Source organism: Mauremys mutica, chromosome 24 (genome assembly GCF_020497125.1).
Source record: "Mauremys mutica isolate MM-2020 ecotype Southern chromosome 24, ASM2049712v1, whole genome shotgun sequence".
Lineage (NCBI taxonomy): Eukaryota > Metazoa > Chordata > Testudines > Geoemydidae > Mauremys > Mauremys mutica.
The window spans coordinates 8,931,663-8,959,262 of record NC_059095.1 but is presented as its reverse complement, the minus strand read 5'-3'; the positions used below and the strand labels follow the sequence as shown (position 1 = coordinate 8,959,262).

General features: G+C 50.0%; 1 protein-coding gene across 4 annotated transcripts in view; it reads left to right on the top strand.

The window, feature by feature from the left end:
- Positions 1–27,600, top strand: part of NRTN (neurturin) — an 86,861-nt gene that overhangs the window by 42,625 nt on the left and 16,636 nt on the right. Inside the window, exon 1 of one of the 4 annotated variants that reach the window (XM_044998862.1) lies at positions 11,001–11,014. The exons of the other annotated variants lie outside the window; for them this stretch is intronic. The gene's annotated coding sequence lies outside the window, so the exon portion shown is untranslated. Of the gene's footprint in view, positions 1–11,000; positions 11,015–27,600 lie in introns of those variants that run through there. 4 annotated transcript variants of the gene reach the window in all.

Genomic DNA, 27,600 nt, shown 5'->3' with positions numbered 1-27,600 from the left:
AATGTAATACATGTTGGGTTTCTATTTCCCTTTGGTTTTGTAAGCCTCTAGGATTCATGTCCCCTATTGTCGAGGCCTTAGAAACTTACTTTTTCCCCCTTTAATTAGAAGTTGAGAAACTCACATAATCAGACTCCAGAAGCTGGCGCTTTAAGAAAAACATTGACTAGCATAAGACTTTCAATAAACCTTGACGTCTGATTTGTGTCTATTTATTCTTTTATGTAGAGACTCTCCGGTTTGGCCAATGTACATGGCAAAGGGGCATTGCTGGCACGTGATGGCATATATCACATTGGTAGACACAAATCAGACGTCAAGAATTATAACGTTAAAAAACCAGTCGGAAAACACTTTAATCTCCCTGGTCACTCGATTACAGACCTAACAGTCCCAATATGACAATAAAAAAAATTCAAAACCAGACTCCAATGAGAGACTGCTGAATTGGAATTAATTTGCTAATTGGACACCATTAAATTAGGCTTGAATAAAGACTGGGAGTGGATAGGTCATTACACAAAGTAAAACTATTTCCCCATGTTTATTCACACACACACACACACACACACTGTTCCTCACACCTTCTTGTCAACGGCTGCAAATGGGCCATTTTGATTACCACTACAAAAAGTTTTTTTTTCTCTCCTGCTCAGGGGCAGCTCTAGCCATTTTGCCGCCCCAAGCACGGCAGGCAGGCTGCCTTTGGTGGCTTGCCTGCAGAGGGTCCGCTGGTCCCGTGGCTTTGGCAGACCTCCTGCAGGCGTGCTGCCAAAGGCAGCCTGCCTGCCGCCCTCACAACGACCAGCTTGGCGTGCCGGTGCCTGGAGCCGCCCCTGCTCCTGCTGGTAATAGCTCACCTTAACTGATCACTCTCGTTAGAGTGTGTATGGTAACACCCATTGTTTCATGTTCTCTGTGTATATATGTATCTTCCTACTGTATTTTCCACTCCACGCATCCGATGAAGTGGGTTTTAGCCCACAAAAGCTTATGCTCAAATAAATTTGTTAGTCTCTAAGGTGCCACAAGGATTCCTGTTCTTTTTGCGGACACAGACTAACCCGGCTGCTACTCTGAAACCTGTCAATTTGTTTAGTTGATCCAAGAGAAAGTAAAGAGGTGTTTTGATCATGGTCTATTAGTGCCTACACAGGGAAGAGAATTCTATTAGTAGATGTCTTTTTAGTAGAGCAGGTAAAGGCATAATGAGATCCAGTGGTTGGAAGCTGAAGGTAGACAAATCCAGACTAGAAATAAGGCATCATTTTTGAACAGTGAGGGTAATTAACCATTGGAAAAATTTACCAAGGAATATGGTGGATTTTATGTCACCTGAGATCTTTAAAACAGGGCTGGGCGTCTTTTAAAAAGCTTTCTACCCTTTAGAAATGTTTCTTTTTGACTCTTTGGTTTGAAACAGTGTTTTGATTTTAAATTTGTTCAGTTTAACACACACACACACACACACACACACACACACACACACACACACACGAATGAAGGTGAAAAACACCTGAAACATCTGAATGAAAAAGCAAACCTGTTGGTCATTTCAAAATGAAATTTTTTTGATAGGACAAAAATAAATTTGAAAAAAATTGTTTGAGTGTAAATCAAACTGGATTTTCTTTCAAATATTTTGGTTTGGCCTCTGAACCATAAATAACATTATTTACTCAGCTCTAGTCCTTATTAGAGCTGGGCAGAATATCTTCAACAAGGAGTAGATTTGCTGGAAAATCCATTTGGGGGCACTGAACTTTTCATTTAGTCAGGGTGAATTCAGTGAATGTTTCCTCCGAAAACAGGCAAACAAGCGCCCTGTAAACAAACACTTTGGAAACATCAAAATAGTTTGTTTTGAAAGCGTCGTTTTGAATTAACATTCTAACCGTTTTGTTCGACCCGAACATTTCTTCTTTATCGGTTTCTTGTTTCAGCAAGAAAAACTGAAAAAAACTCCAGTTTCGGTTTGAAACTTAATTTTTTTTTTAGGTTCAGCCACCAGCCTGAAAAATCAATTATTAGCTAAGTTCTAGATCTAATTTTAAAAAGCAACTTGGTGAAATCACATTGTGAGGGTCCGTATTCATGGAAGTGAATGTGTAGTTGAAATAATTGGTTAGAAAATATTCTCCAGGTTGGCCCTTCCGATTTGTCCCCATTCCTGGCTGTCATGGCTACCAGACTAGCTGCACCTCTGACCCTCTCTCTGTTCTCCCTGTGTGCACCCCATCAAGTGTGAGATTTTGTGCCTTTACCTCTCTTGGATGGAGTGATGTGATCCTTCCATTTTGACTCAGGGTATCGTATTCCAGGACCCGGTATCAACCATGTTTATCCCTAACAAATCTGGCTGCGTTTGGGTACCTGTGGGTCTTCCCTTCAGGAACTTGTGACTAGTTTTTAATGCAGGCGACCAGGCCGCTTTCTCTTACTAAAGTATTGTTTAATCTTAACAGCAGCAACAAAGCAAAGCATACGATAAAAGGAAGTTTAAAACAATTAACAGTCCCTATGCAAGTCTCTTACCTTTGGGTCACCATCCCCCTGGAAAGCTGAGGAGGGTGTGACTTCAGAGTCATACACAGCTGCCTGTGTCAGTCTGTTCCCCATAAACAGCTGCGGAACAACTGGTCCTACCTCAGACCGGAGAGTTTTTAGCTGTTTGTCCTTTCGATGTGTTCGTTCTCAGCCTTGGCAAAATGAGGTTTGTAACGTGGCTGGGGCCTGGAAGGTGCATCATCCCTTTTAATAGCTCAGGCATTGTCTCTTTATGATCCCGGATGCGTTTCCCAGGAGGTTGCTTATCTGGAACCATGGTGTGGCCTTCCTGCTTGTTTCCCGAAAGCTCCGCTTTTAAACCGAACCAGCGTGTTCATACAGTAATTGCTCCAGTGACCCAATCGCATACAGTAATCCGACAGTATTACACTTGCATCATTCTGTCAAATATTTCCTAGGCCAAAGCTACTCAGTTTACAAGCAGAAAGACGATTTTTTTCTAAAGGCCAGCGCTGAAAATTCCCCCTGGGATCTGAGAGTCAATCTGGGTACTTTCTGGATTGGATATTGCACTTGACAAAGGCGAGGCAGCTGGTGTGCTCAGACCACTGCCTATACTACTGACCAGCAGCAGTGCGTCCTTATGCTCTGCTCTCTGTAGCCACCTGTTGTCTTGTGTCTTCTACTTCAATTGTAAGCTCTCTGGGGCAGAGACTGGCTTTTGTTCTGTGTTGCTGCAGCACCTAGCACCTTGCTGGCCTACAACTGGGGCGTGTAGATGCTTCCACAATACACACGATAATAAAGCCCTCACCATTCACTCTGATTTTGCAGTCAGTCTGTGGCTCGTTATCTTATTGCCGGCACCGGGTCAGCGCTGTACATTCACGAGCAGTATTTGTTGTGTTACAGTAGTGCCTAGAAGTCCATTGGGCCAGGCCCTACGCAAACCTCTGCTGCAATCTAGACAGGGCTGGCAGTGGAAATGGAGACACACTCATGGTTACACAGCAGAGTTGAGACTAAATCCCAGGTCTGTTAGGGTTCTGGTCAGTGCTGCTAGCCAATAGACCACATGGCTTCTCTATAGAAGCAAAGCTGTCTTTGCCTGTTGTGACGTTCTTGATATAATCTGGGACCATATAGAACATGGTTGCAACCAAGGGCCTGTAATGGCACCAAATCTTAGGTAAAGGGGGTCATATAAGGTGTCTAAGACCAGGTTAGGGGTTGCTGGTTATGATTATGCTTCTGTATGTATGTGTCATTTTTTTAGTTGAAGTTGTGAGTATTGACTCTATACTGTCTGTATTTCAAATTTGTGCTGTGCTTCGGGGTGACACCCCAGACAAGTTGGTGTTAGCTCTGCCTAGCCTGCTTGATGGCCCAATAAGGATCATCAGCTACACAATTGACCCATTGAGAGAAGGCAGATACGCCTTGTAACTAGGGGCGGCTCTAGCAATTTCGCCGCCCCAAGCAGGGCGGCACGCCGCAGGGGGCGCTCTGCCGGTCGCCGGTCCCGCGGCTCCGGTGGACCTCCTGCAGACGTGCCTGCGGAGGGTCCGCTGGTCCCGCGGCTCCAGTGGACCTCCCGCAGGCACGTCTGCGGATGCTCCACCGAAGCCGCGGGACCAGCGGACCCTCCACAGGCACGCCTGCGGGAGGTCCACTGGAGCTGCCTGCCGCCCTCCCGGCGACCGGCAGAGTGCCCCCCGCAGCATGCCGCCCCAAGCACGTGCTTGGTGTGCTGGGGCCTGGAGCCGCCCCTGCTTGTAACTCAGCAAAGTATGCAGGGACTTGCCCTGGTGTAAATGACTGCCTGAAGCCAAAGGCAACAGAAAAGCAGGCTCATAACATCTTTAGAACAAGATTTTTAGCACTTTTTTTTACAGCGATTACACGTGCTGTAAGACAATTTATCTCCTAGGCACGTTCCAAACATTCTGTATTCCTCACGCTATTTTTTGAAACAGATATAAAGTATACGTGACTATTCCAGCCCTATAACAGATAAGCCAAAGTGACTCTGTTCTGTTAGAACTGAGCTCGCTTCCTATTTTGGCAGACTGGCTCTGCTTTGAAGACTCTTGTGTAATTAGGCTTGGAAAGATTTGATACACCAGACCCTCATAAACTGACGGGAAAACATTTCCCATTGATATGAATCGAAATGTACAGGTAGGTGACGTAAGAGAAATGCTGCTTGAGAACGTATTACGGTTTAAGGATATTTACGTTGTTTCCTGTGACGCGTGAGGTTGACCAGTTGTGTTTTAACAGTTTTATAAAGCTTTAACTTTTTGAAGCTAAAGTCTTACCGCCTTAAACAAAAGAATTATTTCCCACGACTGTGAAAACGTACACCGATAGCAATAAAAAGGATGCACAAACCCCATCACTTTGCGCAATGGTGAACATTTAAATAGGAAAAAGTGCCTCAGAATAAACATTGATATTATCTGTCAAAATGATTTTTAAAAAAATCAAATTCTGCTAAGCCTGTGCGTAATTCAGAAAACTGGATCGGGATGGGGGTTGCCTTCTGAAGTCCCATATCTGATATACGTACTTCTACAGGCTTGCTCCGCTCCCTGGCAGGGCGGCCTGGTACAGTGGGTAAGGTGGCTGAAGAGCAGGAGAGCTGCATTCAAATCCCCAAGGTGTCTCTGATCAGAACTCCTGGGCGAGTCACATTCCCCACTCTGTGCATTGGTTTTCCCCCACCTGTAGGATCAACCCATAGTGGCAGCCTCTATAACCCGGTTGTCAAATCTGCAAACAAGCGCCCCTCATGCTCGGGAGGAGCTCCCACAAAGCCGTTTTGCTCTGCTTCGAATCTCTCCTTTGCTGCGATGCGGACAAAAGTCTTGACATTGGGTAGCATGCGGCTGTGCTGAGACCATGTCCCGTCGCATGTACATGTGCTCCTCTGTCTGTCTATATCCACCTGCTGGGTCTTGTCTTATACTTGGCTTGGAAGCTTTTTGGAGGAAGGAATGTCTTTTGTTCGGTTTGTGCAGCACCTTGCACAGAGGGGGCCTGGTCCGTGAGCAGGGCTCATAGAGGCTACAGTAATACAAATAATTAATAATAATGAATCAATTGCTTTGAGATCTAGGCAGATACGTGCTAATTGTAGTTATTAAGGCATCCCTAGAGCAATATCCCTTGCAGCCTGTTAGGTTCCGGCAGGATACTAGATGCAAACTTTCAAAGCAAGCCCGGAACAGATCGGCTGGTACAACACACAGCATCTTTCATCTTAAGCAGCCAGTGGCCAAGTGGTCTAAAGGACAGGGTGAAGGACTGGCTGGTCGCTTGACATTTCGTAACCAGCAGGTGTGGCTGTGCTAGGAGGATCGGGACTTCACATTAGCTTTTGTCACTATTTAAGAGGTGAAATATCCAGTTGCCGAGAAGCCTGGTTCAGCATGTCAGTGCAGCTTAGCAGGCTAATGCTGAGGGCTTTCTGATCTTTGCCCCTGGGGTGTTTTGTTTTGTTTTTCTTTTGATGCTAGCTCTGTATCCGCTTGAGTGAGACATCGCTGGTGGCAGCCAGCACGCAGGCGTTTGGTTCTGGAGCGAGGAAAGAGGAGGAGGCAGAGTGGGAGAGAGACTAACCCGCGCCGTCCCCCGGTGAATTCGGCGAGCAGAAATGTGTTGCGAGCCTGATATGATGGCTGGATCGGTTTGGCAGGGGGGCTCCTCACTCTCCATTCTGAAGCTCTGTTGGCTCCTGAAGTTGGTGGGTCTCTGAGTAGGAGCTAGTGGATAGAGCATCACCCCCACTAGCTGGCTGTCTTGTTGGCAGTCTCAACAGAAAGGCCAAGGAGCCTGCAGTCATGACTTCCTCTCTCATCCTTACAGCTCATCTATAGATTCCGGGTAACTAAACTGGTGGGGCCCTCTTCTGTACGACACCAGACAGCTCAGTTCTGCCACTCCTCGTATTCAACACATATGGGGAGATATTAAGGCTGAGGGTCTTGGGCTGTCGTCTGTGCAGTGGGCCAGATTTCGGGAAGCGCTCAACAACTCGTATCTCCCAGGGTGATGGGGAGGGTTGCCAGCCCTCCAGGATTGCCCTGGATTCTCCAGGAATTAAAGATGAATCTTTCATATGTCATGTGAGGAAACCTCCAAGAACACGTCCCACCAAAATTGGCCACCCTGGTTGGGGGGATTCTCCATTGTTAATGGCAGGTGCCGAGCACTTAATTTTGGTGCCTAAACGGTTCTTGGGGAGTTCTGGGCCGATGCCTTCCATTTTTATCAGCTATCAGTTAACACAATGCCTGGCTGGGATTGGGGCTCGGATTGACGGGGAGGTGGCTGAGACTCAATCCACAGGCCGTTGGGTTGCAGGAGTCAACGAGGAGAGGAAGCAGCCACCCAGAGCTCCGTCAGTTCCAAGTGTGAGATTGACCTTAAGCAGGGGTGATTTCGGGCTGTTAGGAGATAAACACTCAGCTTTGCTGGTACCCGTCATTTTTGTGATCTTTCTGGATTCTCTTGGCAACCGCACCTCCCAACCAGATGTGTGCTTTGTTCGTTAAGTCGCCGGGGGCCCTGCCGTTCTTATTCTTTTGTTATCGACAACGGTTTTGCAAGTTGTAAATGGCAATGAAAAGCCCAAGAGCACAGTTCAAACAAAGGCCGGGTGAGTCATGGGCTGTCATTTGTTTTTCTGCAGATTTCAGATCCCCCGTTGACTGGCACGCGCTTTGTGGTTTACCCAATGCCAGGAAATCCCAAAGAAAGGAACAGGATCCTTATGTAACGTAGTCATCTTGCGCACTTGTAGCAGGGAGCTGGGTTTTAAAAGGTTACGGGCAAGCGCGTTAGGCCAATGATTCTGGCTTCATAAGGAAAAAGCTTTTTTTTTTTAAACAGAACCCGGTATTGATAGATAATTGATTTGCACAGTGGAGATTAGGGGCCACGGCTGCACTGCAGTAAATCTTTTACTTCTGGATTAGTACTGACCTCTTGGGAGCGGGCTCAGGAAGCTACCGATATGGACATGGTGGTGCTTAACATCTCTGGCGCGGGCCTACGCTGGCACTCTCAGCGCTGCAGCCGGAACCAGGCCTAGGTGGCGGTTGTTATCGGTATTGTAAGATAACCGAGACGCCCCGGCTGGGATGGGGATGGTGCTAAGCATGGCGCGAACACGTGGCAAGAGACGGCGAACTCACAGTCTCAGTCGACAAAGGGTGGGAGGGGAAACAGATGCAAAGAAGAAGCAACTCCCACCAGGCCATGCTGCAGGACAGCGGCACGGCTAGGAATAAAACCCAGCTGTCCCGTCGCCCAGGCCAGCCCTATCCATTAGATCATGCTGCCTCACCGTGGGCACAAGTTGATTGGACAGCCTTTCAAGCCCACTCTTTGGTAACGTTCCTTTCAGCTGTTCCTTATCTGTCAGGACGAGGAATTAACAGTCCGAAATAATTTGGGAGGGTGGCATGAAAACACCTCTGCAATGCTGCAACCTCCCGCTGCCCCACGTGGGAGGAAGACCAAGGGCCCAGATTCTGCAGCCTTCATGCAAACAGTCCTCTTGACCCGGCTGTGAGGAAGGCTTGTAGATCTGGGAGATAAGTTGTTACTACCGCGCCTTGAATATATCCTGGCTTCAAGGGACACTGACAATAAAAAAAGAAACTCTCTCCCCTGTCCTGTGATGCTGCTGCCAGTTTTTAAAACAAGGAGATTTCGGAATCTATTTGACTTTCCACCACACAGGTGCTGACTTTCATTCTTCCAGGCGGATGCTCCACCCCCACTTTGTCCTGAGGCCCTGCCCCCGTTCCGCCCCTCCCGCCAAGGCCCCACACTCGCTCCACCTCTGTCCACCCTTGCTCAGCCTCCTCCCCCAAGCGCCTCCCAAGTCCCACCTGACACAAAACAGCTGATCAGCAGGTGGTGGGTGGGTGCTGAAAACCCACTGTCTTTCCCTGGGTGCTCCAGACCCCGAGAATCCCCGGTGTCGATACCTATGTTCTCCCATTGCTCTTGGATTTTGCTCAGCTTGGAGAACGAATTTCCGATGTGCTCTTGTAACCCACACACCTCCTGGGGGTGGTGCGCTGGCCCATCGAGTGGCACCGTGACCACTTAGAGAGAGATTAATGAGTCTGCCACAGCCTTAGCTAAGAGGCACGTGGCTTTTAGTTCACGCAGTAGAGGCTCACGCACATAGCTCCAGAGGTCCCAGGTTCGATCCTGCCCCCCGACCAGGGTCTGTCGATGTTACACTCTCACAGTGGCAGGGGGGGAAGTAAGGGGATACGGGCCGGTATGACGGTCCTTTAAATTGCTGCTGGAGCCCCAGGCAGCGCTGGCCAGGGAGCGCAGATGGACTGGCTGGGGGACACTGACACCCCTAGCCCCACCCCTTCCGGCCAAGGCCCCGCCCCTTCCGGGCCCATACCGGTACGATCTTCGTTTTACTTTCACCCCGGCACAGTGGTCCTGAAAGTTTGGTCGATGGAGACCTAGGAGTATGCAGAGATCTTCCAGAATATCCATTTATCATAGTCATTTGCTTTAAAAAACCACAGTGTTGGAAGGGAGAGAGAACCTCACACTTCAGGGTGTAAACCAACCTCTAACAATCAAGGGTCAGGCCGAGACTTCCATGGGGACGGTTTAATCCACCAACCCTGCAAGGCGTCTTACATCTTCTTCTGGAGAATGTGGCACGGGCCACTGTCAGAGACACGCTACTGGGCTGGATGGACCTCGCATCTGCTCCAGTCTGCCAGTTCCTGTGGCCCACAGAAATAGGGGTTTGGCAGAGAAGCAGGATCACTGGTCCGTGGATCAGCACTGGTCCCTGAAATCTCACTGGTATCAAAAAGGTTGAGAAACACTGGTCTATAGGATGAGAGTTGGAGACACGCTGCGTTAGCCTGGCATTCCCGGGGACCTTGCAGGGATGTCTCCACCCCGCAAACATTTTCCCTTAAATATTAAGACATGAAATAATGAAACCAATTCCTGTGATATTAGGCTTTGCAAAACTGTTTAAACCCTTTATTCTGGGTCACCCCTAAACATCCTGGCAGCCTCTCCTTTATAGACAAATTGAACACAGAAGAGCATGAGGAACAAAGCAAAAAAACCAGATCCTTCCCCGCAGCGCTGCTGTTTGCCAGCAATATTTCTCCTAAAATTTTATGGATGTGAAATAAAACAGGGGCCTTTACCTTCCTGCTTCCCAAATGGGCAGATCAAGGGAACGTATACACAGCACAAAAAAAAAAAAAAGACGACCTGGGGCAGTGAGTCTCAGAGCCCGGGTCAGCTGACTCATGCTCACAGGACTCGCGCTCTGGGGCGAAAAATACAGCAGTGGGGGCTTTGGGGCTCAGGCTGGAGCCTGGGCTCTGAGGTCTTCTCTCTTCTCTGGATTTCAGAATCCAGGCTCCAGCCCAAACCCGAACGTCTGCATTGCTTTGTTTAGCCCGGTAGCGTGAGATCTGCAAGCCCAAGCCAGTTGACCCAGGCGCTGAGATTGGCTATTGTGGCTTTTATTTTTCTTGCAGTGGCTCCTGCATGTTTTGCTTCTGTGTAGCCGTGCATCTCCCAAAAAAAAAAAATCTATGTGCGCACGCAGGAATTATTTTGCGTTTGCCGTGTGCCGCTCGCGTGGAGGGCGAGGTCAGGGATGGAGCCCAAGTTCTGACACCGCGGTAGAACCGGAGGTTGCAAGTCGGAACGCTCAAGCTCTCCTCTGCTTTCGGGCCCGAGGTCAGACCGGAGCGTGAAGGGTTCTGGAGACCCACGCAGGAGCGGCTGGAGGTTTACAACAGCTGCCTTGGCACCACTTCTTTAGGGAACTTCAAACGGCCGCAGTGTTCTGGTTAGTGTCGCTGCCTCCTGCTTTCCCCAGCGCCACCTGGGCTGTTTATACTGTCTGCACTCCAGCATCACATCTCTCTTGCCTTCCGTTGCAGCCCGGTGCCCGGTTCTCTATTAACACCCTGCCTCATGCTGAGCCTTTCCAGGATTCCTTTCCCAGCTAGGCAGCCTCTTTATAGCCGAGCAGTTTAGAGGCAAAGAGCCTGCTGCTCGTTTCACGCTGGGGGTTTTAATTAGGAGTCCCTGTCATCCCCACAGAGCTGCTTCCACGCCAGACTCTCCCCGCTCTTTGCCCCCGCAAGCAGCGTCTGGATTGATTTTGGATGAGCGGACCAGACCTGCCCTTGTTTCCAGTAGGGTGACCAGACAGCAAATGTGAAAAATCGGGACGGGGGTGGGGGGGTAGTAGGAACCTATGTAAGAAAAAGACCCAAGAAACGGGACTGTCCCTACAAAATCAGGACATGTGGTCACCCTACTTCCCAGCCTCACATCTGGTTAGTTCTCCAGCTTGGCTTCTTCTCCTTCCCCAAGGAGATAGCCAGGCCATCAGAGGAACAAGGAGGTGAACTGAGGTCTCCTTCTTGGCAGCTGAGGGCTCTCGCCACCAGGCCATCGGCAATTCTGCACTCAGGTACTCCTGCTGTTCAACTTTTCATAACTCCTTACCTCTTCATTGGGCCAATGCACAAAAGAAGGACTCGGTTGCCTGGTGATGGAGGCGCTCACCTGGGAGGTAGGTGCTGTGGGTTCCAATCTTCTCTCTGTCTGATTCAGAGGAGGGATTTGACCCCAGGGCCTACTTCCCAGGTGAATGCTTTAATCACCAAGTTACAGAGTGGTTCCGGCTGGCCCCAGGGCTATTTAAGGACATATTCACATGGTAGGGGGATGATCTCAGGTTCCAGCTATCTTGCTGCTGAGTGGGGATTCAAGTCTGGCTGTCCCGCATTGCAGGCAAGTGTCCTACCTACTTGGCTGATGGTCACATGGGGGATGTCTGCACTACAATAGAAGACCTGTGGCTGGCCTGGGTCCGGTTGCTCGGGCTGCAGGACTAAAACTTGCAGTGGAGCCATTTGGGCTCTGAAACCTTGGGCGGGGAATGGGTCTCAGAACCTGGGCTCCAGCCCAAGCCCAAATGGCTCCACTGCAATTTTTAGCCCTGCATGCCCGAGTGCTGCATTTTTAGCCCTGCAGGCTCTGAGACTCGGCACCGCAGGTGTTTTCGTGCAGTGCAGACATAGCCAAGATGTTTGCTGGCTTGACATGCACTCTTCCAGTTTGCTGACATGCGCCAAACATTTCTGGACCCAAACTGAATATTCAGTTTGCTGGCCAAACTGAAAAATCAGTAATTCACCCATCTCTACTTAGGTCCCCCAATCCATTGGAATTCAGTGAAAGTTCAGCACCTAACTCCCTTAGGCACCTTTGAAATCCCAGCCTGTGTGCCTGATGCCCTTCTGCCTCCAGACCTTTCTGAGGTATACTGGGGTTTCCCCTACGGTGGCCGTCTCTGCCTGCGATGCAGATTGGGTGGAAGGCAGGTCCCGAGATGGAAACGAGACTTGATGTCTGATGAGGCGAGGCTATGGGAACTGGGCTCGTTTAGTCTGCAGAAGAGAAGCGTGAGGGGGGATTTAATAGCAGCCTTCAACTACCTGAAGGGGCGTTCCAAAGAGGATGGAGCTCGGCTGGTCTCAGTGGTGGAAAATGACAGAACAAGGAGCAGTGGTCTCAAGTTGCAGTGGGGGAGGTCTAAGCTGGATATTAGGACACACTATTTCACTAGGCGGGTGGGGAAGCACTGGAATGGGTTCCCTAGGGAGGTGGTGGAATCTCCATCCTTAGAAGTTTTTAAGGTCAGGCTTGACAAAGCCCTGGCTGGGATGATTTAGTTGGTGCTGGTCCTGCTTTGAGCAGGGGGTTGGACTAGAAAGCTCCTGAAGTCTCTTCCAACCCTAATCTTCTATGATTCTGTGATTTGTGATGTCAGAACTGTATTAGTGTAATTACAGAGATCTCAACTCCTTGATGCAAAAGGTAAAACAGACGAGAATGTTCCGCTAGTGGGATGTGGATTAAAGTGACTGGACATTCTGACTACTTTTGGACAAACCACATGGAACATGGCTAAGCTGAAGATCAGTTGTTTACTCAAGGACTTTCAGAAGCTCACTACTCTTGAAATTGGCCTGGAAATCTTCTGAGTATTTTTTGGTTTCTCTTGGCCAGGATGAACCAGAAATTACAGTGCAGACAGTGGTGCCTTTTCCCTTTGTTCCAGATTTGCTTTATAAGTTCTTGGTGGCCTTGCTTTGTGTGAAATCAGACTGAGAGAAGGACTTGTCTACATGGGGACACTTCAGAGAGTTAATCCAAATAAATTGAAGGAGTGAATTCAAAGCAGATTAGTAACTAATCTGCTTTGAATTCACACCTTCAGTTAATTTAGATTAATTTTCCTAAAGCCGCTTTAGTGCCAAATGAGAGTGTCCAGACAGGGGTTTGAGGTTTAATTAATCCACTTTGAAAATTAATCTGAATTAATTTTTACTGAGTGTCCCCATGTAGACAAGACTGAAGGGTCTTCTTAAGAACCAGACGTGCTTTGGTCTATGCAGAGATGGTGAGGCTGCAGGCCAAAGTGTTGTGTCCTTGGAACTTACCTGCTTTGTAATGAAGACCCACCAGAGAGAGAGAGACGCACACAGATTCTCATCTCAGAGACTCCTATGCAAACCCAGAGTGATCCCTTTTTTACTTCAGTGCAGTTGCTCCAGATTACATTGGCAAAAGCCACAGCAAACTCCAGCCCAGAGGGAGGTCTCAGTTTACCTGTGCTGTGGAGGAATGAAGATGAAGCTGCGTCACAGCTGCTCTGGTTGTGCATGGACATCAAGTGGGGGAGAGAGACGTTTGCCTGCTTCGTCCAAGTGTGAGGCGCTGGGACGCCCTTCTCTGAGTCCGTCGTAATGTTCCTGGAGCGTGTTGGAGAGAAGAGTGTATGATGCAGTTGCATGGGGTCCTGCATTGCTAGCAGTGTCACGTGCTCAGATCCCACGGGGACAAGAACCTTACACTGTAAGATCTATGGGGCAGGGGCTGCCTGCTTGTTCTGTGTTCGTACAGCACCGAGCACATGACTGGCACTACTAGGCGCTACTGCCATACTCCTCCTCTTACTAACCTGAATAGAAAGGTTAGGCTGGAACGCCGGCCGCTGGTGTCTGTAAAGCTACCCGAGTGCATTCCCGCTGTGTGGGTCTGCTGGCTGATTTCCTGAAGCGAGGGTGCTCGGGTTACCGCTACAAAGGCTTTCCACTCCCCGGAGCCCTGGCTTGTTACAGAGGGGGGAATTAGCTGCCTTTCTGCAGCGCAGCCTCTGCAAATAGCTGGCTCTTTCATCTCTCTTTCTTCTGTTCTTGCTGAAGCACTCCGTCCCTTTGATGGTGACCCCCGGGGGCTCATCCCCTCCTGCCAGCATTCCGATTCCTGGTGCGAATCCCACCGCAAGCCTTTTAAACAAGCAGCGTTTGCCTCGCCCGAAAGGGACACTTGCCTCCCTTTGTCTATTTCTGGGCCTCTGAGTTGCTGACAGTTTATTAGTTCCTGTTCTGGAAAAAGTATTTTGAGATCGTCTCTTTGCAAACATTCACGTGGCCCGCAGCCATGCCCCCTTGTGCTGTAACCGGGCCAGCTCTTCCAAGCTAAAAGCGGCCGGGCAGGGCCGAGAAGCAGCCGGAGAGTCCTCCACGGATCAGGGCGGCGGCGCAGGACGCAGTTCTGGGGATCCAGCAGGTGGCGCTCTTCGTCTGCAGCAATACCGTGCTCGGCAGCGGCTTTCGGCGGAAATGTGAATCCGAGGCTCAGGTAGGGTGGCCAGGTGTGCCCGGTTTTCAACCGGAAAGTCCAGTCGAAAAGGGGACCTGACCGTGTCCAATCACACCCACCGACTGGACACCGAAGTCCAGGAACTGCAGGCAGGGGAGGTGGGGAGGCACCAAATCATCACCTACTGAGCCGGGGCCGCCTCCTACCTGCGCCGGGGGGCTGCCGCACCCAGCCCCGGCTCCACAGGCGAGAGTCTCCTGTCCCGGGCAGAGCAGGGAGAGAGAGGGGAAAAGCTGCCAGCAATGAGGGGAGGGGAAAAGAGGAGCCAATGGGGGATGGAGCCTTGTGGAAGAGGCGGGCAGGGAAGGGGGCAGAGGTGGGGCTTTGGGGGAAGGGGCGGGGTCTTGAGGGAAGAGGCAGGTTGGGGCCTCAGGGGCAGGGTATCCGGCTTTAAAACATTACAGAGTTGGCTACCTTAGGCCCTAATCGTCTGTAGTCCTTATAGATCCTGTCTCGCTTATCCCAAGCGCGGGGCTGTTGATTGATGCTGCATTGGCCAAATTCCAAATCAGCCAACTCTCCATCTAAAATCTGCTCACAGTAGTCCACAATTCACGGGCCCGCCTCTGATTTTCGCTCAGTTCCTCAAGAGGCAAATTCTCATCCCCTCCCACGGGAGGGCCTCTGAGAGAGCAGCCTCGGTTCAAATGCAATAATCTCCTTGGCATCTTGTTCTAAACCTTTAGCTCGCGGTGCTCTGTCCCGATAGCGGCTCCCTGTGTTACTCTGCGGTGATGGAAAACCCTGCTCCGTGTCTATCCGTTTATAAAGTCCACGCAAGACGCCTTGATTAGCATGACGCGGTCTCCAACAATGCTCGCAATTGTACGGTGCCGTTTGATTTAAAGCGTGCGGTGGGTGCATGACCTTTATGGAACCCAGGGCCATCTCTCTGGAGTGCCATAGAATAGCGGATGCTAGAAATACACATCCTGCGTTTAGCTCAGTCCGTCTCCACATCGCGTCTGAAACCGACATACCGATCCCCCGTGGCGTTGTGCTCCCAGAGCACCTTTCATCAAAAGATCTGAAAGGCTCCAGGCCTGATTTGCTGCACACTTACGCCAATTTAACCCTTGTGTAATGCCATGAACGTCAGGGAAGTCGCTCCGGATTCAGACAGAGAGGAGAGCCAAACCTTCAAACACTAATAAAACTTTAAAATATCCCTGTGAGGAAAAGACTATTATTATGGACTTTATAGATGCAATTAGACAGCAAAACTGCACTTTTGCCAGTATAACATATTTTACTCAGGGGGTGTGGTGAAGCGGGGAGGCTGGAACAGGCTATACCAGCAAAAGTGCAGGGTTTTGCCAGTATAAGCTGCATCCACAGTGGAAGTGCTTTGTCAAAGAGGCATCCTTTAAAATCTGGAAGTCAAATCCCAGCGAGGAAAATAGAACGGAGCATAAACTCTGGCAAGTCAAATGTAAAAGTATAATAAGGCAGGCCAAGAAAGAATTTGAAAGCAGCTGCTTAAAGCCACAAAAACTAGCAGCAAATATTTTTTTAAGTACATCAGAAACAGGAAGCCTTGCCAGCAGTCAGTGGGGCTAGTGGATGATTGAGGTGCTAAAGGAGCACTCCAGGAAGACAAGGTAGTTGCAGAGAAGCAAAATCAATTCCTGGCTTGGGTCTTTACTGCAGAGGATGTGGGCAGATGCCCACACCTGACCCGTTCTTTTTCAGTGACAAATCTGCGGAACTGTCCCAGACTGATGTGTCAGTAGGGAGGTTTTGGAACAAACCCGTAAATTGAAGAGCAATGTGTTACCAGGATCAGATGGTATTTACCCAAGAATTCTGAAGGAACTCAAATCTGAAATTCCAGAACTATTAACTGTGGTATGTAACCTATCACTTAAATCAGCCTCTGTACTAGAAGACTGGAGGGTGGCCAATGTAATACAGATTTTTTTTTAAAAAAAGGCTCCAGAGAGGGCCCTGGCAATTACAGGCTGGTAAGCCTAACTTCAGTACCAGACAGTTGGTTGAAACAGAATGATCAGATGCATAGATGAACACAGTATGTTGGGGGAGAGTCAACGTGGCTTCTGTAAAGGGAAATCGTGCCTCGCCAATCGATTAGAATTCTTTGAGGGTATCAGACATGTGGATCCAGTAGATATAGTGTATGAACTTTTCAGAAAGCTTTTGACAAGGTCTCTCACCATAGGTGCCAACTTTTACTTTTCCCTGTGGGGAGGGTGCTCCACCCTATCCCCTGAAGCCCCACCCTCACTCCATCTCTTCCTGCTCCCACTCCGTCCCTTCTCCAAGTCCTCCGCCCACCGCTCTCTGCCCTCCCCCAAGCCCTTCCCCAGCTGCCAAACAGCTGTTTGGCGGTGTTCCAGATCAGCTGTGGCTGGTGGGTGCTGAGCACCCACTATTTTTTTCCCCATGGGTGCTCCAGTGCCGGAGCACCCACGGAGTCGGCGCCTGTGTTTCTCACCAAAGGCTCTTAAACAAAGTAGGTAATCATGGGATAAGAGGGAAGGTCCTCTCTTGGATCAGTAACTGGTTAAAAGATAGGTAACAAAGGGAAGGAATAAATGGTCAGTTTTCACAGTGGAGAGAGGCTAAGTTCCCTGTAAGCTGCATGGCCGTGCGGCAGCCGGTGGGTCACGGTGGCGTGGCTGGAGCAGCATGGGCCCAGCCATGGCTGGATCAGGCCCACGTGCAGCCCCAGGCATGGCCCAGGCTGGTCCCAGGCATAGTGCGGCCCAGACCAACCCCGGAATGGCCTGGATCCACTGGGTCTGGGGGAGGGGTGCCTATCCTGCAGCCCCAGAGTTCCCGCAGTGGGGACAGGTGCCTCTCCCCCACACTCTCCTGCATCCCAAATCCCTCATCCCCAACCCCACCTCAGAGCCTGCACACCCAGCCAGAGCCCTCATCCCCTTGCACCTCAACCCTGAGCCCCCGCCCACACTCCGAACCTCTCAGCCCCACCCCCACCACATGAATTTTATGTGCACCAATATGGAGGTGATGTGTCACACATCACCTCCATATTGGTGCACATAACAAAATTCATTCTGCACATGGGTGGGAAAAATTAGAGGCAACACAGGAGGGAGGTAAATAGTGCAGTCCCCCAGGGCTCTGTACTGAGACCTTTGCAGTTCAACATCTTCATAAAAAGGGTGAACAGTGAGGTGGCAAAATTTGCAGATGATGCAAAATTACTCAAGATAGGTAAGTCCAAAGTTGACTGTGAAAAGTTACAAAGGGATCTCACTGAACTGGCTTACAGAGTGACAAAATGGCAGATGAAATTGAATGGTAATAAATGCAAAGTAGAGCTGTCAAGCGATTTAAAAAAATAATTGCAATTAATCGTGCATTTAAAAATTAATTGTGATTATTTGCGCTGTTAAACAATAATAGAATACTATTTATTTAAATATTTTTGGATGTTTGCTACATTTTCAAATATATTGATTTCAATTACAACACAGAATACAACATGTACAGTGCTCACTTTATATATATTTTTGATTACAAGCATTTGCACCGTAAAAAACAAAAGAAATAGTATTTTTCAATTCACCTCATACAAGTACTGTCGTGCAATCACTTTTTCATGAGAGTTGAACTTACAAATGTAGAATGATGTACATAAAAACCTGCATTCAAAAATAAAATAATGTAAAATTTTATAGAGTCTGCAAGTCCACTCAGTCCTACTTCTTGTTCAGCCAATCGCTCAGACCAACAAGTTTGGTTACATTTGCAGAAGATAATGCTGCCTGCTTCTTATTTACAATGTCACCTGAAAGTGAGAACAAGCATTCACATGGCATTGTTGTAGCCAGTGTTGCAAGATATTTACGTGCCAGATGTGCTAAAGATTCATATGTCCCTTCATGCTTCAACCACCATTCCAGAGGACATGCAAACATGCTGATGATGGGTTCTGCTCAATGACAATCCAAAGCGGTGTGGACCGACACATGTTCATTTTCATTATCTAGGTCAGATGCCACCAGCAGAAGGTTGATTTTTCTCTTTTGATGGTTTGGGTTCTGTAGTTTACGTATTGGAGTGTTGTTCTTTTAAGACTTCTGAAAGCATGCTCCACACCTCATCCCTCTCAGATTTTGGAAGTTATTTCAGATTCTTAAACCTTGGGTTGAGTGCTGTAGCTGTCTTTAGAAATCTCACATTGGTACCTTCTTTGCATTTTGTCAAATCTGCAATAAAAGTGTTCTTAAAATGAACATGTGCTGGGTCATCATGCGAGACTGCTATAACATGAAATATATGGCAGAATGTGGGTAAAACAGAGCAGGGGATATACAATTCTCCCCCAAGGAGTTCAGTCACAAATTTAATTAGCGTAATATTTTTTTAACAAGTATCATCTGCATGGAAGCATGTCCTCTGGAATGGTGGCCAAAGCATGAAGGGGCATACGAATGTTTAGCATATCTGGCACGTAAATGCCTTGCAATGCTGGCTACAAAAGTGCCATGCAAATCCTTGTTCTCACTTTCTGGTGATGTAAATAAGAAGAGGGCAGCATTCTCTCCTGTAAATGTAAACAAACTTGTTTGTCTTAGCGATTGGCTGAACAAGACGTAGGACTGAGTGGACTTGTAGGTTCTGAAGTTTTACACTGTTTTGTTTTTGAGAGCAGTTATGTAACAAAAAAAAATCTACATTTGTAAATTGCACCATCACGACAAAGCGATTGCACTTCAGTACTTGCATGAGGTAAGCTGAAAAATACTATTTCTTTTGTTTATCATTTTTACAGTGCAAATATTTATAATAAAAAATAATATACACTGATTTCAATTACAACACAGAATACAATATATATGAAAAACATCCAAAATATTTAATACATTTCAATTGGTATTCTATTGTTTAACAGTGTGATTGAAACTGCGATTAGCCGCGATTAATTTTTTGGAGTTAATCACGTGAGTTAACTACGATTAATCGACAGCCCTAATGCAAAGTCATGCACATTGGAAAAAATAATCCCAACTCTATGTGCAAAATGATGGGATCTAAATTAGAAAGAGATCTTGGAGTCATTGTGGACAGTTCTCTGCAAACACCCGCTCAATGTGCAGCGGCAGTCAAAAAATTTAACAGGATGTTAGGGGCCATTTGGCAAGGGATAGATAAGACAGAAAATATCATAATGCCACTATATAAATCCATGGTACATCCACACCTTGAATACTGCCTGTATTTGCACTTGCCCCCATCTCAAAAAAGATATATTAGAATTGGAAAAGTTGCAGAGAAGGGCAACAAAAATGGTTAGGAGTATGGAACAGCTTCCGTCTGAGGAGAGATTAAAAAGACTGAGACTGTTCATCTTAGAAAAGAGACCACTAATGGGGGATATGATAGAGGTCTATAAAATCGTGAATGGGGTGAAGAAAGTGAATCGGGAAGTGTTATTTCCCCCTTCGCATAACACAAGAACCAGGGGTCACCCAATGAAATTAATAGGTATCAGGTTTAAAACAAACAAAAGGAAGTACTTTGTCACACAACACAGTCAACCTGTGGAACTCATTGCCTGAGGATGTTGTGAAGGCCAAGACTATAAGTGGATTCAAAAAAAGAGCTAGATAAGTTCGTGGAGGGCAGATCAGTCACTGGCTATTAGCCAAGATGGTCAGGGGTGCAGCCTCATGCTCTGGGTGTCCCATAAGCTCTGGCAGCCAGCAGCTGGGCCTAGCTGGAGCACTCGATAATTTCTCTGTTCTGTTCTTTCCCTTTGAAGCATCTGGCACTGGCCACTGTCAGAAGACAGGATACGAGGCTGGATAGACCATTGGTCTGACCTAGTATGGCCGTTCTTTTGTTCTTAACCATAGCATAATAATCTTTAATATGTTTTCCCCTGTGTGGTAGGGCAGTGCTGTCATCCCCACTGTGCAGCAGGAGAAATGAGATGGCTCTCAGCCCAAAGCGACTTGCCCCACATCTAGTCTGGGGTAGAGCAGGGAATTGAAACTGTCTCCTGAGGGGCCGTTCCCAAGGCCGTGCAGTAAAACAGCTGGGAGGAGAACATGCATCTCTTGACCCAGAGGCCCCGCTCTAACCAGTACCCCCTACTGCCACTCTGTGTTGACTCTCTCAGACATAGTCATCACCTTGGTGTCGGAGGAAGTCCAGCATCCCAGTAATGGTCTCAAGTTGCAATGGGGGAGGTCTAGGTTGGATATTAGGAAAAACTTTTCCACTAGGAGGGTGGTGAAGCACTGGAATGGGTTCCCTAGGGAGGTGGTGGAATCTCCTTCCTTAGAGGTTTTTAAGGCCCGGCTTGACAAAGCCCTGGCTGGGATGATTTAGTTGGGGATTGGTCCTGCTTTGAGCAGGGGGTTGGACTAGATACCTCCTGAGGTCCCTTCCAGCCCTGAGCTTCTATGATTCCCCTGAACACTGTGCTGAAGCTCTGTTTCATTTCTCTACTGCCAAGGTTTGGGTTATTTACTCTGGCTCCAGACGCCAAGTGGTGATTGTGTGATGTGCTAGCTTTGCGTGACTGAGTGGTGGCCACGCTGCCCTCTAGTGGCTGCAGCTTAGCCCTACAGCAGAAGTGAGCTGAAGGAGCTCTCTATTAGCTCAAGGGTAGAGAGGCCTGTGTTTTGATTCCAAGGACCGGGGGTTCTAGACTTGGTTCCCCACTTTTGTGCCTGATTTACCTAGTCAGTTGGTATTTTCCCTGCCACACGTGGGTTTGTTACCGTTGCTCGGTTGCATCCACGGGGACTGGTCACTAGATAGCTGAGCAACCCCCTTGTCACGTACGTCCCATCGCTGCGGTTCAAAGGCACCAGGCGCTTTTCAGTGCTAAGAACTGAGCTTTTCGTTGTTGGCAGCCGTGCCAGTCCCACGCAACAATGGGGACCCAGACCTGTGACCTACAAGTCCAGGCTGTCTGCCGCTTGAGGTCCAGATGACTGCGAGTCTGCACTGCAGCCACTAGAGGGCAATGTTGAGCTTGAGGTCCCTCATCTCTGACACTCCATGCCCCGGGCCAGTGTGGAGTCTCTACCAAGGGTAGAGGAAAGATGTTCCTGTAGTGAAGGCACAAGCCTAAAAAGCAGGAGAACTGGATTCTGCTCTGGAATGTGCCATGTACTCCCTTGTGATCTTGGAGAAAGGCATGCGTCCCTCTGGGCCTCAGTTTACCCCATCTGTAGACTGGGGTTAATAATGCCTCTCTGCCTTACAGGGCAAGTGGTGATGCTTTATTAGTTGTCAAAGTGCTTTGAGTGCTTCAGATGAAAGTGAAGCAAGTGAGGCAGCAGGGGGGTTATGGTTGGGGGCCCTGGACTGGGAATCAGGAGACCTGGGTAAAGGGCCCAGCTCGACCCCTGACCTAATTGGCATTGGGCAGGTTGTTTCCCCTTCCCATCCTTTGTCCATTTAAATGGTGGGCTCTGTCTCTTACGAGATGGATGCACAAGGCCTAGTGTCATGGGTTCTGACCTTGGTTGGGGTCTCTCATTTCTACTGTAATGCTACTTACAGAAAGGAATGAAAAGCGGCCTTGAGCGTGGCCTGTGGCATGTGCTGAATTTCACCCCTTTCTCCTTGTGGGGGGAGGGAGGCAGTGGATTGTCCAAGAACATAGAGCAATTTGCTCTGTCTTTTGTTTTTCCGAGCTATCAGCTGAATCCTTCCTGTGAACCTTTCTGAGCCCTCGGGCAATTCATCGCAGGATGGATTCCTCGTGCCCGCTGTTGCCAGGTGCGTTTCTGCTCCCTCTCTCGAGGGGCGCGCGGCTCGAAATCCGGCGCGACCGCGCGCCGGTGCAGCTGTGGTGGTCGTGCTGGGTGAAATTTGCTTCTCTGTTAACTGGGGAGAAGAAACCTTCCTTTCCCCCGGCCTGTGCTCTGCCTCGTCTAGCTAGATCGTCGGCTCTTTGAGACAGGGACTGTCTCTTACAGTGTGTAGCACGGTGGGGCTTGGATCTCAGCTGGGGATTACGGCGGCTGCTGTGATACAGACTTTGTGCAGAGAACCAACACAAGCCTTATGCACCACTTCCTTACTAAGCTCCCGAAATAGGACTTGAGCGGGTCCTATGTGATGTGTAGAATCCTTGTGCTATCCCTGTGCAAATTGCACCCTTGGTGCCGGCAGGATCAGGTCCAAACACAGTTAACCTTTTGGTACCATGGCTGCCTTTAACAATCTCACCTCCTTATATGGCTAAACTATTCTTTTTTTGAGCTTGGCTTTGTTTACAGTCCACTTAAAATATTTAGACTCTGGCTGGGTTAGACAATTATCCTGTAACCTGCGGGGCCTATAATTACTGTGTTAGTTAATATGTAATTTATTTACATCCTATAAAATAAAGTGTTATTGGCAAGATAGCAGCTTCCTAGCTCCATTGTTGTTATTGACATGAAAGGAGACTCTGTCAAGTTACGTTTTACAATAAACATTTCTTGCCCCAGTTAAAACTCACTTTTTCCCCACTTGGCAAATGCTCCTTTTTTTTTGTCTCCGTGGCTCTAGGTTGGAGAGTTTGTTTAAAACGGAGACGTGTTGGGAGTTTGCAAAGAGCTGAAAGGAACAGGGAGGAAATCGCAGGCCAATTCAGCTTGATGAAAGCCTGCCTTTACCGGGGACTGAGAGGTACATAGGAATGGCCGAGCTAAGTCAGACCACTGGGCCATCTAGCCCGGGGTTCTGCCTTTGCAAGTGGCCAGCGCCAGGTGCTTCAGAAGGAATGAACAGAACAGGGCAGTGATTGAACCACTTTGGCTAATAGCCACGGATGGACCTATCCCCCAGGAACTAATCTAGTTCTTTTCTGAGCCCAGTCATACTTTTGGCCTTCACAACATCCCCTGGCAAGGAGTTCCACAGGTTGACGGTGCGTGTGTGTGAAGAGATCTTTCCCTCTGTTTATTTTAAACCTGCTGCCTATTAATTTCATTGGGTGACCCCTGGTTCTTGTGTTATGTGAAGGAGTAAATAAGGCTTCCTTGTTCAGTTTCCCCTCATGATTTTATAGACCACTATCATATCCCCCTCCATCTCACTTCTAAGCTGAACTGTCCCAGTCTTTCTAATCTCTCCTCATATGGAAGCTGTTCCATGCCCCTAATGGTAGAGGCTCAACAGAACGTACGGCCGGGGGTGAGAGGGGGAGGAGGCGGAGCAAGGGGAGCTAGAGACCGGAGGAGGGGGAGCCAGCTCCAGGCTGGGAAGGGGTTTCCCAATAGTTCCTCCTGCCGTCCCTGTGGCAGTTCCTCAGTGGCTGGTGCCCTGCGTGCTGAGGCCCACCTGAGCCCCGCCCAGCTGACAGTGCCCCGGCCTGTCCTCTACTCCACTCAAGCAGCTGATGCGCGTGGTCCTGCCCCTCTCCTGGGCTGGGTGTCTGCACTAGGGCCTGCTGTGGCGGCTGGAAAGCAAGACCAGGCTGGACAAGGGAGTCCTACCTGCTCCCCAGTGGCTGGCCTGAATCTGTGCACTGCAGTGGCTGCTTCAGCCTTCCTCCGGGTCCAGCTCTTGTCTCTCCTCACCCCCAGCACATGTTCAGCACGTAGCTGGGTCCCAGCTCTGCAAGATGTTGGGGGTAGGGGTGTGTGTCTGAAATCCAGATCGGTCTCTCCACCCTCCACCCCCGGTTCTGCTTTAAGGACTAATTCTCAGTTGCCCTGCACATTGGGCGCTCATCTGCATCCGTGCCAGCAGATTGTAGAGTGGGCGGGAAATGGGCAACCAAATCAAACCAGCCTTGCAGCTGTATAAACTGTCCGTTGAATCTGACCCAACTTCATAAGTAGTTTTTGGAGCCTCCCAAAAAGGCATTTTTCAGCCACATTTCTATTCGCTCCACTTCTCACTTTGCACGGCTGATTCTCCCGCAGAGCCAGCAGAGGGCGCATGGGGCACTTTGTGTTCTGAATCCAACGTAAAAGGGAGGACGGGCGCTTCAGTTCCGATAACATTTATAATCAACCGACTCCGGCCTCCGGAGCAAGGATAATCGCGTTCCTTGGTTTTATTGGGTCCGGCTGGAGACGGCGAGAATAAGGCAAGCGGGAGAGAAATTAGCAATTTGCCAGGTGCCCCGGGGCCTGGTGGTTGAAGGGAGGAGGTGCAGATAGCCGTTGTAATTAACGGGAAATCCCATGGTTTGGGGAGACGCGCTAAAGATCCACAAGAAGTCATCACAGGGCCAGATGCTGTGAAACGATCCCCTGGGGAGAAGCGGCTTGTTTAGAAAGAGCCAGCTGGGCATTAACATGAGCACAGGGAGTGTTTTCAAAAGAGCCTAAGTCCCTGCGTCCCTACACTGAAAAACCCACACCCCTGAGCGACACAGTTATGCCGACCTAACCCCCAGTGTAGACAGCGCTAGGTTGGCGGAAGAATTCTTCTATTGACTGAGCTAGCGCTCCCAAGGGAGGTGAATGAACTACATCAACGGGCGAACCTCTCCCGTCATGGCAGTGAGCGTCTACACTGGAGTGCGACAGCGGCGTAGCTGCAGCGCTTCTAGCAAAGACAAACCCTTAGCTCCTAGGGCTCCAAATCACTTTTGAAAACGTTGCCTTGACTCACTTAGGCGTCTACGTCGCGTTGAACGGCCATGGGCCTGAGGCGCCTAAATGTTTGCCGCTTTTGAAAATGGGGCGGAGGTTCCTAAATCACGGAGGTGCTTGTGCAGATTTTGCCCTGCTCCAACAAACGCACAGAGGCAGCCACTTGACACAGGAGTCTGCATAAAGTCAAGTGCTTTGTTAGACGGGCTAATGCGGAGCGGAAATGACCAGGTTTGCTACTGAGCAGCACGTGGGAACAGCACCGCAGATGTGCCAAGCCCTCCACCGAGGAAAGAAAGGTGTGATCCTTGTACCCGAGAGCTTACAATCTGCCCCCGTCCCCACGATGCTGGGGAAGACAAGAAGCAGGCGGGCTGGAGACATGCATAGAGAGTGGATGTGCGATGCCTGGAGCCGTGAGCCGTTTATTCGTTCCTAGTTGTTTGCTCTGGTTTGTTTGACGTGAGCTTTGGAAAGATGTGTAAGGGGAGTGCCTGGCAGGGTCGCTGTCTGAGGGACGGTGGAGCTAGTTGGGGTTTTCAGAAGCAGGAGGAGTGGGAAGCGGCACGGGGTACTGAGCAGGAAAGACGTTGCCAGGGGTAGGGAGCAGCACAGAACTTACCCCTTCACAATCTTTGGGTGCGTCTCCACTGCTGTTAGACACCCGTGGCTGGCCTGGGCCAGCTGACTCAGGCTTGGCGGGTCTGTCTAATTGTGGGGTAGATATTTGGGCTTGGGGTCCAGCCTGAGCTCTGGGACGCTCCAGCCTGAGCCCGAACATCTACCCCTCAGTAAAACAGCCCCCAAGCCCCTTAGCCTGAGTCAGCTGGCATGGGCCAGCCACGGGCTTTACACTGCAGTGTGGACACCCCCTTAGACTACTCCTTGAGGGCCAGTGTTCAGAACAGAGGATACTACGGTGTGTGCCTAGATACCAGGGTGAGAGGTAGTATGCAGCCATCAACAGCTAGACGGGATATGGGACTCTGTTCCTGCTTCTGCCACTGGCTCGTTGGGGGACCTGGAGGTGCCGGCTGCAGAAGGGGAGTGGAGGAGACCGGGGTGGAACTGGCAGAGGGCAGAGTCCGAGCAGGAGAGTGGTGGGTGACCGAGGTGCGGGGGCTTGGCCAGGCTTGGGGGAGGCGGAAGCGGTGAAGGCACTGGAGAGCGGGAGGGAGGTGACGGGATTAGAGCGACAGCGAAGAGGATGGGGATTCTGGAGGCTGGAGCTGATCCGCAGCAGTTAACATTGTAGTGACGCCAGTCAGAAATGGAGGGAAATGTAGCCTCATAGAACCCCGGGGCTGGAAGGGACCTCGAGAGGTCATCTAGTCCAGTGCCCTGAATAAGTAAACGTAGACCATCCATGACAAGTGTCACCCGGTCGCCCCTCATGCGTCTCTTCTCCAGGCTGAGCACGCGGGACATGACTTTGTGGAGGGCAGGGAGAAGGCAGCGGCTGTGGGAATCCTAGTGGGGGGTGGGTTCTCGCGCCTGGGGATCTGGGATGGACGTGGCAGCCTCCAGAGTACGCCCTCGGCCCAGCTAATTGGCACTAGCACGAGATCAGACGGTCTCTACCGACGGACATTGCTTCAGTCCCATTGACAGCACCCCTGTAGAGGAATTGGTTCACGGCTCCAGCCCGAATACCGTTTTCCTGCCGTCCCGGCTAGTCCTAGCCCACCTGCCCCACTGAACTGCAGGTGTTTTCTGTGCAGCTTTAAGTAACAAGCTGTGACGAGGTCACAGGGCCCTGCTGGAGCCATGAAATGGGGAGGCTCCCTGCCGGGAGCCCCAAGCTCAGCTCACAGCTGGGACTGTCACCCCAGGGTGGGTAGGAGACTCCAGCTGTGAGCACGGCGACCGCCCAGGCTCTCAGTCCCCCAGTCCCTGCCGGGAGCGCCCGGGGGCAGCCGGGTTCCTGGCAGGGAGCTCCCAGCAGGCTCTCCGATCCCCGCACTGCCCCTCTGAAGTCCGTGGAAGCGCTCCGGTGACCATGCGCAGCACCGACAGAAGGAGGTCAGCGTCAAATCAATTGCGTAGTGTAGACGTGCCGTAAGACTTCACTTGGCGTTTCAGCCAAACCTCTCCGGGCTTGTCAGCTGAGCCTGCTGGGCTCTGGGGTCGCTGGGAGACGATAAATGCAGAGCCGCCTTTACAGTCGCTTTTCGGAACGTTACATGCCTGGCCCGCGCTTGGGAACGAGTCTGCCAGGAGAGCGCCGCTGGTGGCAACCTGGATGGCTTCTCGTCCTCTCTCTCCAGCTCGGCTCCCTGTCCCTGTGTAAACAGGTCAGTCCGAGGGAGGGCGGAGGAGGGAGCCTCCTTGATTCAACCCAGGCAGTTCTTGCTGTGAGCTCCCAGGCTGACCCTTAAGGGGGTAGGACACCCCTTCCTGGTCCTGTTCTGTGCCCCAGAAAAGCAGCTCTGATCAGATGCTGCTGACTGCCCGGGCCCATGACCCCCGCTAGTTACCGTCTCCCTCTCGGCATATGCCCAGACCCCAGAGCCCACCTCCTTCCAAAGCCAGGCCGAAGAGATGTCTGGTTCGGCGCTAGCTTGCCGTTGCTGTGGGGGAGGATTGGCTCTGGGCGGCGGCTACGTGTGTGGCTGGGCGTGGGCGGAGGGCAGGAGGCCAGCTCAGGGGAGCGGCGTTCGGTTCTGCTCTCTCATTTGTTTATTGGCTCTGTGCATGCTAGGTGCTCGGAGACCTTGTGGGTTGGCACGGGATGCCCAATATATAATTTATTGGTATTATTGGGCCAACTTCCTGT